The sequence below is a fragment of the Balearica regulorum genome, chromosome 4 (assembly GCF_011004875.1).
Source record: "Balearica regulorum gibbericeps isolate bBalReg1 chromosome 4, bBalReg1.pri, whole genome shotgun sequence".
In the NCBI taxonomy this organism is placed as follows: domain Eukaryota; kingdom Metazoa; phylum Chordata; class Aves; order Gruiformes; family Gruidae; genus Balearica; species Balearica regulorum.
Genome location: NC_046187.1, coordinates 77,640,522 through 77,652,853, shown reverse-complemented (window position 1 = coordinate 77,652,853; position 12,332 = coordinate 77,640,522).

The following is a 12,332-nucleotide window of genomic DNA, read 5'->3' as shown; positions in this document are numbered from 1 at the left end:
TATAAAACATGAATGTGCCATCCAGTGTGAAGCTAAGAAAGAGGTGCGTTTAATCCTGGAACTGATTATTAACTCAGTATCTGTCTTTTTTCCCTTGCCAGACTGAATCAAAAATAGCACCCTAGCACCCTATTCATGCCGTGACAGCCAATACCACCATATTTTAGCACATGCTAGTGTGCTTTTTGACATGAAAGATTCCTAAGATGCGTTTAAGGTGAAGCACCTCAGTTTTAAATTTCCTCGTCAGAATGGCATGACAGCAGTGACTGCTCAGCCCTGCTCCCGAGGCAAGGGGACAGCAGCTTTCATTGCCCGCTGCCCTGGACTCTATTCTTCAACACAAGCAGTACACCTTAAATTTGAAACAGGCTAGTGAGACAGACATCTTCTGGCATTTCCCGAATGAATATTTATAGTCTTCCACCCAACTGTTTTCTGCGAGTCACTCCCGCAAAACGGAAATCTTTGCTTTGGAATAGCAGTCACGTAGCAGATAGAGAGAAATGCCAGCTTTGTAGTGAAGAATCCTGATTTCTGAAAGGCTTGCGAGCCAGTGATGCTCATAGTCACAGGTCACAGAACAGCCAAAGAGGTTTTTGTTTGGTAGTTTTTGGTTTTTAGTTTTTTGTTGGTGGGTGGGTTTTTTTTTTTTTTTGTTTTGGTGGGGTTTTGTTGTGGGTATTTTAAAGCCATGGAGGGGCATTAAAGTATGGTATTGCTTACAGGGTAGGTTTTGCTAAACGTAAGTGCCTATGAGCACATGAATGTCGGCTGCCATTGGCAGAGGGTGTCCTGCAGGCTCAGGAAACTTGACTACCTTCATGGAAGCGTCTGCATTCGAAAAGCTTTCAGTGAGTTTCAAATTCATCTTGAAGGCGTTTAAAATTCGTCATAAAGGTCCTTCCTGTTCGAACCTTGCTCCTCTGGCAGTTGCCTTAAGACTCTTCACACTGGGATGCTTGCAGTATCTCTTTTTTTTTTTTTAATCATGGAAAGTTGATTTTACTCCAGTTGCTCATAAAAATCTACACTCTGTCTCCTGCTTATAGGGCCAGGGAAGAGTGGGGATCCATCCGCATGCCAGTAGTTATGTTGGAGTCGAATCAGATTTCAAATCAGAAAAGGCAGCACTGCCTTCTGTACCAGAATATTTCCACAGAGACTGTGACTTGGGGATTATAAAGAAACACCAGCCGAGGTGAACCATGTGCTGTACCTTGGTGAGAAATCTTCGCGTGTCTCCCTAGGTGTCTGCCACTTAATCACATAACTGATCTCATTCTCTGCAAACTTGCCCAGTTTAATGTTGAGTTTTGTTCTGAATGCTTTCATTGAAAGCAATTTCACAAACTCCTCTGGCAGCTAAGTTCCCTAAGTGGAAATAAGATGTTGAACTTGGAGAGAAGGCTTTCTTCAGCTTCCAGACGAAAATCTGTCTTCTAACCTGAAACCATCGCATCACCTAATAGGAGCTGATACAACCAGGACTACAAAGTGAAATGTAATACAGAACAAGAACCCACCAATACGCATTTCTCTCAAGTAAGATCTTTTATTATGTATTATGTTTTCTGCATGCAGAAATTGTAAATACATAAGTAAAGCACTAAAACATTCAAAGAATATATTCCCTTTGTACTGATCTGCAAAAAATAAATAGCTATATTAAAAAAAATAAAACCAAACAAAACACCAAAACCAAAACACATCAAAACCAAACCAATAAATTAATGCCTGGAAAGAAATAAAACAGTTAACAGAATAAGTTACATACTTGCCATCTAGACACTTGTAGTGCAGTAATTAGTGAACACAGAACAAAAGTAATGTGGGTTTTTTTTTCCTTTCCTAGCTATGGACCAGGAAAAAAAGATAAGTAAATGTAAATTGAATTGAATAAGCTCTTGCTTAATTTATTGGGTTAATTTTAAAATACACCTCATAATGATTTTATCCTCTGAGAAGTTTCAGAAGCTTTTAATGCTTAAAAGGCCAGATGCTGTAGCGTGCTGTGTATACTCAGGCATAGCAGGTCTTACCAGATGAAGAAATAACATCCTTAAAAGGTTTTTGTGCCTTAGAAATGCACACACGGGTAATTTGCCTGACATTTTAAAAATTTAATTTAGGGTTCTTAGGAAAGAGACATAATCATCAAATAACAGCTCACTTTCCATCCATAGAAATTCCTTAATGGTTCTAAATATGATGCGTACTCTGAAAAATTACTTGACTCACAACCATGAACTTTTAACACAATTAATTTAATTCATAAGTTGAACAATATGCATCATTAATGACTCACAATTTCCAATTTGCTGGACAGTTTCTGCCTCAAGTCTCAGTCATTTCGGTCAAGCCATTTTCTGCAGCTTTGTGTTGCCTTCAGGTTTTGTGCAACTTTCCCACCTTAACTCCATCGTGTCCAGTCTGTGCTTTGCTGCTGACAGCTCTTGGCGAAGAGATCAGTCGTGTTCAGTAGCTGTTCACACACACTGAGTCCCGTGTTCTTCTCTCTCCTTCCAGGTGATGTGTGGGTTACGGTCTTTACTGAAAAATTGTTCCTGGGCTGCAGCAACTGGCTACACAAAGGCATTTCCAAACCAGGTGATACCAACGCAAAGTACACCCAAGGTTAACCGAAATATTCGCATTACACTGTATACAGCTTGGTGGCCTGCCCCACCACTGAATTATCATTACATTTGGGCTTGGTGTTCGAAGGTTGTCTTAGAGGAGGAAGTAATCCAGGCTTGGTGAGATTGGGAATAGCCTTTTGAGAATACAAAGAGTCTGTGAAATAAAGGAACCAAATGACTGCAAGCTTCTGTAATTTTGAAGGCATTAGTCAAAATTGCCTAAAATTGCCAGGTATTTCAGTCAGGTAAGAAGGGCAAGTGGAGGAGTTTGTGGTACGATCATGATGTCAGATGCTGCTGAACAAGCCCAACAAATATAATTGCTCTGTGCGCCGGGAGCGGTTATTTCTGCGCTCCAAGCAGGTGATCAGTGATGCTCAGGCTGTTACGTTTGGGCCACGATCACAGGCTACAGGACCCAGCTGGTCGTGGAAAGGAGAAAACAGTTGCTGCACGATGCTTGGATGAAAAAAGAAGGCTGTTATAAACCTCTTTGGGGGTTTTCCTCTTAAATGATGGAGCCAAATAATGAGAATGATAAAACTGTCCTTTGGAAAAATGTAGCAGCAGTAAGACAGTAAATTCTGGCTACCTTTAAGAATGACATACCGCAAAGCTGTGCAATATTTTGAAATTTTGAATGGGTGATGATGTTCTTTGAACATAGCATGGTATGGGATATTTCAACAAGATGAGGCAGATGGTGTGAGATGCCTGAGAGATTTTGATAACTGAGATTCCCTATTTATGAAGCAGCTTGTGATGAAAACCGTGTGCCCATTCTGAAGCCCAAGAGAAGATGAACAGAAAAGGTTTCCATTCAACATTGATGCAAGTGATACTAGATCAAATAATTCAGCTCCTCAGCATTTTAGGATGATGGACCAGCAGGATTTATTCCAGGAGTTTTAAGAACTTTAAAGTTTTTTGGTTTTTTTTTTTTTTTTCCAGAGGTCTCTGAACTAAAGATAAATAGTATGTCTATCAGTAAGGTGATACTTATTGTCATAGTCATATAGACTTGATATGACAAGACGCAGCCCAACAAAAGGTAATTTCTGTCTCAACTCACATAAAATGTGAATTATTAAGTACTTTGTAGGATGGAGGTATATGGAGGTGGTGACATCTGAGCTACGTGCTTAGCCATTGTAATACAGCCATGATAATATTTGTCTTTTGTATTTTACATAACATGAAAAAGCACAAGAAGGACAGATTCAATAGACTGAGGACTGAGGAGAGAGTAGGACTTGCTGCAAACTCTGCACAGTTGTAGATAATTACCTGTGTGTGACTTCAAGCTTCTCATAAAGAGCCCACATCATACACGAGTTGAATGCACATGACTACAACATGCATGTAAAGATTTGAGGGTTTGCATTGCTGAGGTGTGTTTAACGCAAAAGTAAGTGACAGCTAATAGCTGAAAATCTGGGAATGAAAAATAACCTCCATTTGAACAGGATTTTTTTTTTTTCAGAAAAATTATTACAGATTTTTAAATTATAAAACAATTATTATGATATTTAATGTAGTAAGAAAATCAGTTTCAGTAATATTTAAATACATATTTCAAATTTTAAAAAAACGAAACAGCCAAGTTTTGAACAAAGCAAAAAAAAAAAAAAGAAAAGAAAAAACACTGCAATTTTTTGCTATTTTTTTTTAAATCTTAAATGTTGCAACAGTTAATGGCCATCACAGCTTTCTATGCTTATGACAATCTAGCGTTGCTGTGTGCTGTTTAATTTTTCAAAGAAATGATTTATCCATACAGCAATCTCCAGCGAGAGCCTGTAGAGAAATTAATGGGGGCGTTGGTGCTGTAATAATACTATCAGTTGATCAGACAGGTTTTTTTAAGTTGCAGTTACATTTAATTTCCTGATCAGCTAAACTATTTTTATTTTAAAATATATTTATTTTAACATTTGCATATAAATTTTCTAAGGCAGGTACCTTGTGATAAAATTGAGGATATATTGATATTGAAATAAAGTATGCTTGATGGAGTCTACGCAGAACTAATTACTCACAAACTTTATTAAATGCAAATCAGATGTAGGCTGACTGGACTAAGTAACCTGGAGCATTACATATTTTGTCAGGAAAAAAGAATTATGAAGAGAAGAGGTAGGAAATTAATGCACTTGTGGTTTCAAATCTCTATCTGCAAATATCTCCCTGTTACAGGTGAGGGAATGTCAACACTGCTTTGATATCAACGTGCTTACCATAAGTTTAACCACTGTGAAGTTCACCACTGAACTTACTTGCACTAAGCATCCCCCCACCAAAACCACGGACACCATAGGAGGTAGAGGGTGTATTTCACTCGACCTCTGTATGGTTTGTCAGTAGATAATACCTTCTTGTACAAGGTGATAGAACCACTCAGTCCTCCATAATGTGAAATCCTTCATACTGAAATTTTAACCAAAATGAATATACTGAGTAAAGTTCACTAAAGCCTTTAGCGCAGACTTTTGGAGGGAAGTCCTGATTATGCTGTGTTTTTTGTCAATGCATCACATACACACTTCCAGTCGTGTAGAGGAATACAGTCACTGGTTTGCAAACAGATAAGAAGAGAAAATATGATAGACCTAACAATCTTACAATTTAACAGAACAAATCCCTGTGTATCTGTCCCACTTCCCTCATGGCTGTATAATAATTTAGAACCGTTGAAACTAATTATCCAGCTTCCTTCCTGTGAAAACATGCCTGCTTGTTATGCGTGGGTCTTCACTCAAGGCAAGATACTTCCTTGTCAGTCTCCGTCACTGCACTTCTAAACACAGATCTCTTGCTTTGACTAAATTCGTTTCAGTTTGATCTTGTTTGTAAAAAAGCAACTAATTTTGTAATTATCTTACCCCAATGTGTCAAAATTATAATGTCACTAAATACTAGTGAAAAGGTCAGAGGAAATAAATAATTACAACCTGGTATTATACTTGGCATTAGAAGAGAGAATAGCGTAAGTGTTTTAAGTTACATGAAAAACAAAGAATGTATTTTCTTTTATTTCTTATTAAGAGAAGACCACATTTAAGTTTTGTTATTGTACAATAACCTGTGGGCCACTGTCTGTGTTTTCTTTTTTCTGAAGACATCAGGATCTTATTGTGGAAAAAAATAATTGCTCCCTCTCAAAATGTACTAAGGCTCCGGAAATATATACTCTAAAAAAACCCCAAGTGTAATGTCTTTTTTTTAAGAAAACTTTTCAGAATTCTAGGGCAGAGCTATGATTCCCATTAGCATATTCTATAGAGTGATTAAGGTAAGAAAGGTAATCAGTCTCATTATATTCAGCGGGACTTCAATATATATACACAGAGAGAGAGAGAGAGTGGTGAGGGGTGCGCGCATCGATATACGTTAGGTCAAATTTGGGGTAACTTCAGTATCTAACATATCTTCATGGATCACAGATATTTTACTTTGTTTCTATGCAGCTTTGAAATCCTTTTTGTTTATGAATTCTATGCACACTGCACTGCTGAAAGCTTATTCAGCCCAGAATACTTCTGTTAAGTTTTGAGTAGCTTATACAACAGTAAGGCAAAGCAGATTGTTATTTATTCTTACTATTTATTGTCGTTTCAGCCCATTAAACGTATACTCCTCTAGTCCCACAGGACATATGAATCCTGTTCAAAACATCTTTTATTTTAAAATACAAGAAGGTATATTGAACTTTTAATGTACATTCATGTTAATTAGAAAAGAGAGACTGGTAAATAGAAATCGCACAGCTCAGCCCTCTGTTTTACAGATACAACACGTAGAAAATAGACAAATTTCTGAAAGACAGAGGTGTTCTTAAGTTCTTCTCCTTCTGTCATATATACAAATAAGAACTATATACTCAATTTATATGGGGTTTCTCTTAAATGATCAGCACAATTTGTATTTGAGTTTTGAGATCTGTTTCAATTCACAAACAGGTAATCCATTTGCACCTTCAAGAGTGTCTGCAAAGAAAGCCTTTGCCTCATACATGTATGAAATTGCAATTGAATGGACTGTGCTAAAATTAAATCAGCAAGAGAAAAGAAAAATCACAGAGTCACACTGAAATCTATTACATCAGACTTGACTAATAATACAGCAACGAATCATTCCCAGACCATGTTATCGTCAAAGTTTTATCTGCTTTACATGACTTTTTAATACTCTTTACCAAAGCTGGTCTAAATTTCAGCTGAATAGATGCGTTTACTGTAATTTCGGCTTCATGTTGAGAGCTTCCATATTTCAGTATAGAAAGATGAAAAATAGTTCTTACTTTCCCTACCTGCAAAAAGAAGCCAACCAGTTTTCAGTGAAATTTGCAATCTAGACTGTGTTTAAATTCTGGCGGCACCAGTTGGACACATGTAAGGAAAGAACATCACCTATTTTTCAGTCAGTATTCCACTGTTTAGGCAGTTGAACAAGAGAGGGCAGGTAATTCAGTTTTTTTTTCTACCTGTGGAGATTCAATCCCAGATCTCTCGTTACTCACAAGTGTATCCCAGTTAACTTGCAATATGCAATTATTCTATGCCTTTCTCTGAAGTTATCCCACTGACAGGGCTCCACTTGCTTTCAGGGTGCTTACATATTCGTTGAAATTAGGACTCAAATCCTGGCATTCTAGATTAGTTCCTAGTCCCTAATTTATGGAGTTCTTTTCCCTTGCTCTCTCACATTGCCTTAATAAACAGCACCGACTGGAAAGACTGCGAGTGCCCTATAGTAAAATACGCTTCACTGTTTGAACAGAGCACTCTCAGCAAGGTGAGAATATTAAACCTTGATCTCCCACTCCCAGGTGAGTGCCTGAATGATGGGGCTATGCAGTAAAGGGTAGTTAGTATTACTTCATTTTCCATTTCAGGACAAGTGCCTATGACAAGCCCTTCATTGTTTGGCTAGAGATCTACAAACATTCAAGCGTGAAACAACTCTCTATATTCTTATTGTGAAAATAATTAATCACTGGAAGAATTTACTTAGGGATATGGCTGTTTTACTATCATGTGAAGTTTTGAAATAATTTCTGTATATTCTTTGAAGAGATAATATTGTTTTATTTGAACGTGTATATGTCTTATTTGAACAACTTGTTGATGGTTCTGTGTAAGAGTCAGTAGGTGAAATTTGAAGTCTCATAAGCTGCAGGGCAGCTGAGATGATGTTATTGGTCCCTTTTGTGCCTAAAATCTATGAATTTATGAAAAATGCTGCCTTATGACTATTGTGTGTGGTTATTTATTGCCTACTCTTTTTGTCCCTGGCTTCATAATTCTGGAAAAACCCTACATTTTTATTTGGTGAAATATATATTTAAGGTCTGTGTCACGTCATGCATTCTTGTAATTAACATTTCAATGTTTGTTAACACAATGACACTTAACAGTATTGGAAAACACAAACTATTACTCTTAAGAGTTATACAAGCTTCTGTATTTGATTAAAATATTCTGTAAAGGGCTTTGGCACAACACTAAACATGAGAATGAAAAGGTCAAAAATATATTTTGCTGGTTGGTTGATTAGTAGGCATGTTCAATAAGTTAAAATTAGGGGTGTTTCAATAGAGAGTTGGAGGGAAATCAAGATTCTATAAAGCTGCTTTGCCATCAATAGATTGATATATATTAACTAAATCATGTATTAATGGGCAACACAAATAGATTATCTATTACATTTAGATTTCTAAATATTCAGCCTGAAGTAATTATACACAACGTGACGTGGTAGTCTACTAAAGGTGAGGCAGGCATGGGCACTGGGACCTCCGACAAGCCCAGCTGTAGTTAAACAGAACAGCAGTGCCTTGTGCTGCCCACTGAGCACTTTTCACACCACCGACAGTCACAGGGGTGTTTTCTTTTTTAAAATTCTGTATCTACTCTTGAACAGAGAAAGACCATGCAAAAGAAATAATGAGAGAGGAAAATTAATTCAGAAAAAGATTCTCACAGAATCACAGAAAAATTTGGTTTGTGAGGGACCTGTGAAGGTGTCAGCTTCAACCCACTTGAAAGCAAGTCCAAAAGCTGCACAGGACCTTGTCCAATTGAGCTTTGAATATCTCAAAGGATGGAGATTTGACAGCCTGTCATGAAGAAAAAACTTTTCCTCATACTTAATTGGAATTTCCCTGGATTTCAATTTGTGTCTGCTGTCCCTTCTCTTTCCCCTGTGCTCATCCAAGAAGAGTCTGTCTCTGTCACCTCCATATTCTCCCATCAGGCAGTTGAAGACAGCGGTATGGTTTCTTGTTAGCCTTACATTCTTAAGGCAAAACAAATCTGATTCTCTCAGCCTCTTGTACTTTGTCCTCCAAAGCAAAGTGCAGAGTATATTTTTTTACAGGGCTAAAGGATTTACTTCTCCAAGTCACTGCAGCTATGAAGCTGGGACAGGATTGGCAAGAGAATTAGAACGGCTGTTGTTCTGGAAGAATCTCAGGTATATTCACCCAACCATGTGTCACAGAGCAAGGGAGAAAATTCCCATTTCTGCCCCACCATGATGAATTGAGAGTTCTGACTGCACATTAATGAATTCTGGTCGGTCTTCTGAAGTTGCTAATATGGGGCTATTATAATCTTGGATACATCTATGCGAGTACGTGCCAAATACTGCTGATAATGGCTGTGCCACGTTATTGTCAAACTAGCAGCAATAGCTGGTCACTAAATCTTAACTGGTCATTTATTGCAGCTGAAACCAGCCAGGAACACTAAATTTTTCTTACCTGCCTGAAAAGAAGGGACTGGAGATCCAGAAATACTTCAAGTAGGACAGGGGGATTGAGGTGATAAGTGAAGAGTTTAAGAGTTCAAAGGATTTTAAAAAGAGAAAAAAAAAAAAAAAAATTAAAGGCACCACAGGGAGCTCTAGACGGAGGTAGAAAGACACAGAGTGTTTTGAAGTGGGAAAGACTGCTGTAGTGGCAAGACCATTCAAAGTTAGTGAAGGTACAGTTGAAAAATTCCTTGGTGAAAAAAGAAACTGCACCCTCCGAGCATCTCTGCCTTTAACTATGGCATAGAGGCTAAAAGAAGTTTATAGCACAAGCCTCCTTTAGATTAGGACCTCACACAAACTTATAGGAAGAATCTGACAGAAAAAACTTAACTAAAACTGTTACAATATATCCTGCCACCACTAATGGGCGATAATCAATGCCTGTAAAGTTGGGGGAAGGGAAATAATGCACTGGACCACTTCTCTGTTCCTACACTGCTCTTTAATCCACTCAATAAAGGGATATCTGGATTCAGTGGGTGAAAACTGAAGCTTGCCAAATTCAAGCCAAAGGATGCATTTCAACAATGACAGAAACTAACCACTGGAACAGCTTACCAAGGGATGTGATTCTCTCACCTGAAGTCTTTATGTCAAGACTGGACATCTTTTTTAAATGTATGCTTTAATTCCATCCACAACTAGTGAGGAATTGATAAAATTACATAGTCAATTTGAGGTGTGACTAGGTTATGGCTAGGGTAATGGATGTTCTTAGTCTGAAACTCAATAGATGAAATTATCTTCTGGTTTAAGTTAAAAGAGAATTTTTCTTTGACTTCTCCAGGCCAAGATTTCATCAGATATCTGCAAAACTTTATCCCTGAAAATGCTGGGCTGATTTTTATCACAAACAGAAACTGATGATGAAATTAAAGGAAAACGTGTACTCACCAAAGTAACTGACTTCACTGTTGAATGCTCATTCAAGAGCTTTGAAATAAACAGTGCTTAGTAACAGAGATTGCAAGGAAAGTCACAGAGTTAGAAAGACAGATTATTCTGTAAAACATGCCAGAAGAAAGCCACATAAATCTGAATGAACCACAACACAGAAAGGTATTTGTTTCATTAACAGATCTTACATATGTATTAAATGAAAGCTTGCAGTTTTATTAAATAAAGGCTATTTGAATGCATGTCAAGCCAACACTATTCCATATTTCCTACAATTTCACATCATCTTTATAAATATTTATTGATTTGAGGTGGTGGTTTATTAAATTAAATGCAATTTTTTAAAAAACCAAATGTCTAAACTGATGTTGGGTAGAACATGTTTTATAAAGCTCAGTCACTTAATTTACCTCAAATATGACTCCATCAAATTATGTAAGGCTAATGCCATGCTTTTTAATCATATGGAGAAAACACCTTTTTTAGGACATAATTCCCTTTTGTTTCAGTGTGTTTAAGAATTAGAATGAACATGTGAGTAGGAATTTAGAAAGAATTTTTTAACACTTCACTATAAGTGCTAAATTTCAAGACAATTTTGGGAAACAAAAAGCCAACCTGAAGTCAAAGATTTATTTTCTGGTTGAGAAGAAACACTCCCTAAATATGGCATATTTCATAACAGGTCATGATAGGGCTTTAATTGTTGTCAAATTTTAGTTTATTATGGTGCCACTGCATTCCGTGTTTCCAGACCAAAAAGTATAAAAGATTCATACCGGCATAATCTGAACCTCTGGTGCATTATGAAAACATTCTTCCCTGTGAGGGTGCTGAGGCCCTGGCCCAGGTTGTCCAGAGAAGCTGTGGCTGCCCCTGGCTCCCTGGCAGTGTTCAAGGCCAGGCTGGATGGGGCTTTGGGCAACCTGGGCTAGTGGATGGTGTCCCTGCCCATGGCAGAGGGGTGGGACTGGATGGGCTTTGAGGTCCCTTCCCACCCAAACCATTCTGTATATAGTAAAAGTTGACTATTACAGAGAAAAATTTGAGTGGGGGTGTCATTACAGACAAATAACCAAGTCATACACATATTGAAAACCTGAAAGGACAAAAAATACCAAAGAAATTAAAATTTGGCACTTCACACAATCAAATTGAAGGCCTTTTTGTTGTTGTTTTTTTTTTTTCTTCCTCATTTAATCGTAGCTTCAGTGATATCCAACAGATAAAAAAAAAGGTCATGACCAGTTTTCAACACTGAATCTAACGTTTATTATTAGGCCCTTTGAATGAAAGTTGTTCTATGATTCCCACTCCTGTACAGTGTTAAAAATTGATGATCAAGTTCTTGATGTCACAAGCACAACAGTCTTTACAAAATAATATAGACTATCAGTGCCTGACTTTTCTGATGTTCCCAGCTATATGACAGCTATCACAGATAAAACAGTATTAAACAGTTGGTTTGAGTTCCCTTTTGTTCTGCTGTGAAGCACGTAGCAGAAAGTGGATGACTGACAGGTTTCCGCATAAAATAAACTGGTACGTTGGCCAGTTTAATCTGTGAGCTGGACCAATGGTAAGGGTTACTTACTCAAAGTACCAAATAACTTTTGAGATATAGTTGAAAAAATATGCCCTTTAGTGAATTCATTATCTCTCTAGCCTTCTGCTTTCTTTTAGCATATATATGCATTTCCCTAGGGTTAAGCTAATGTGTTTCTCAATTGCTAGATTGCTCTAACAAGAAGAATCGAAGACGATAACAAAATGAATTCCCAAACCCATCCCGAAGCACATGAGTTTTGAATTTTAAGTATTTTGTTGTTTCAAGGTAAGAGCTATAAACAATATCTTCTGAATCAAATAGAAAAGCTTTGACTTGTGAAATGCCTCCATATTCTCTTCTCAGCTACCAGTCAAATTAAATAATTTTACGCTTGTGTCACAAAGAACAAATCAATGATGATGGTACCT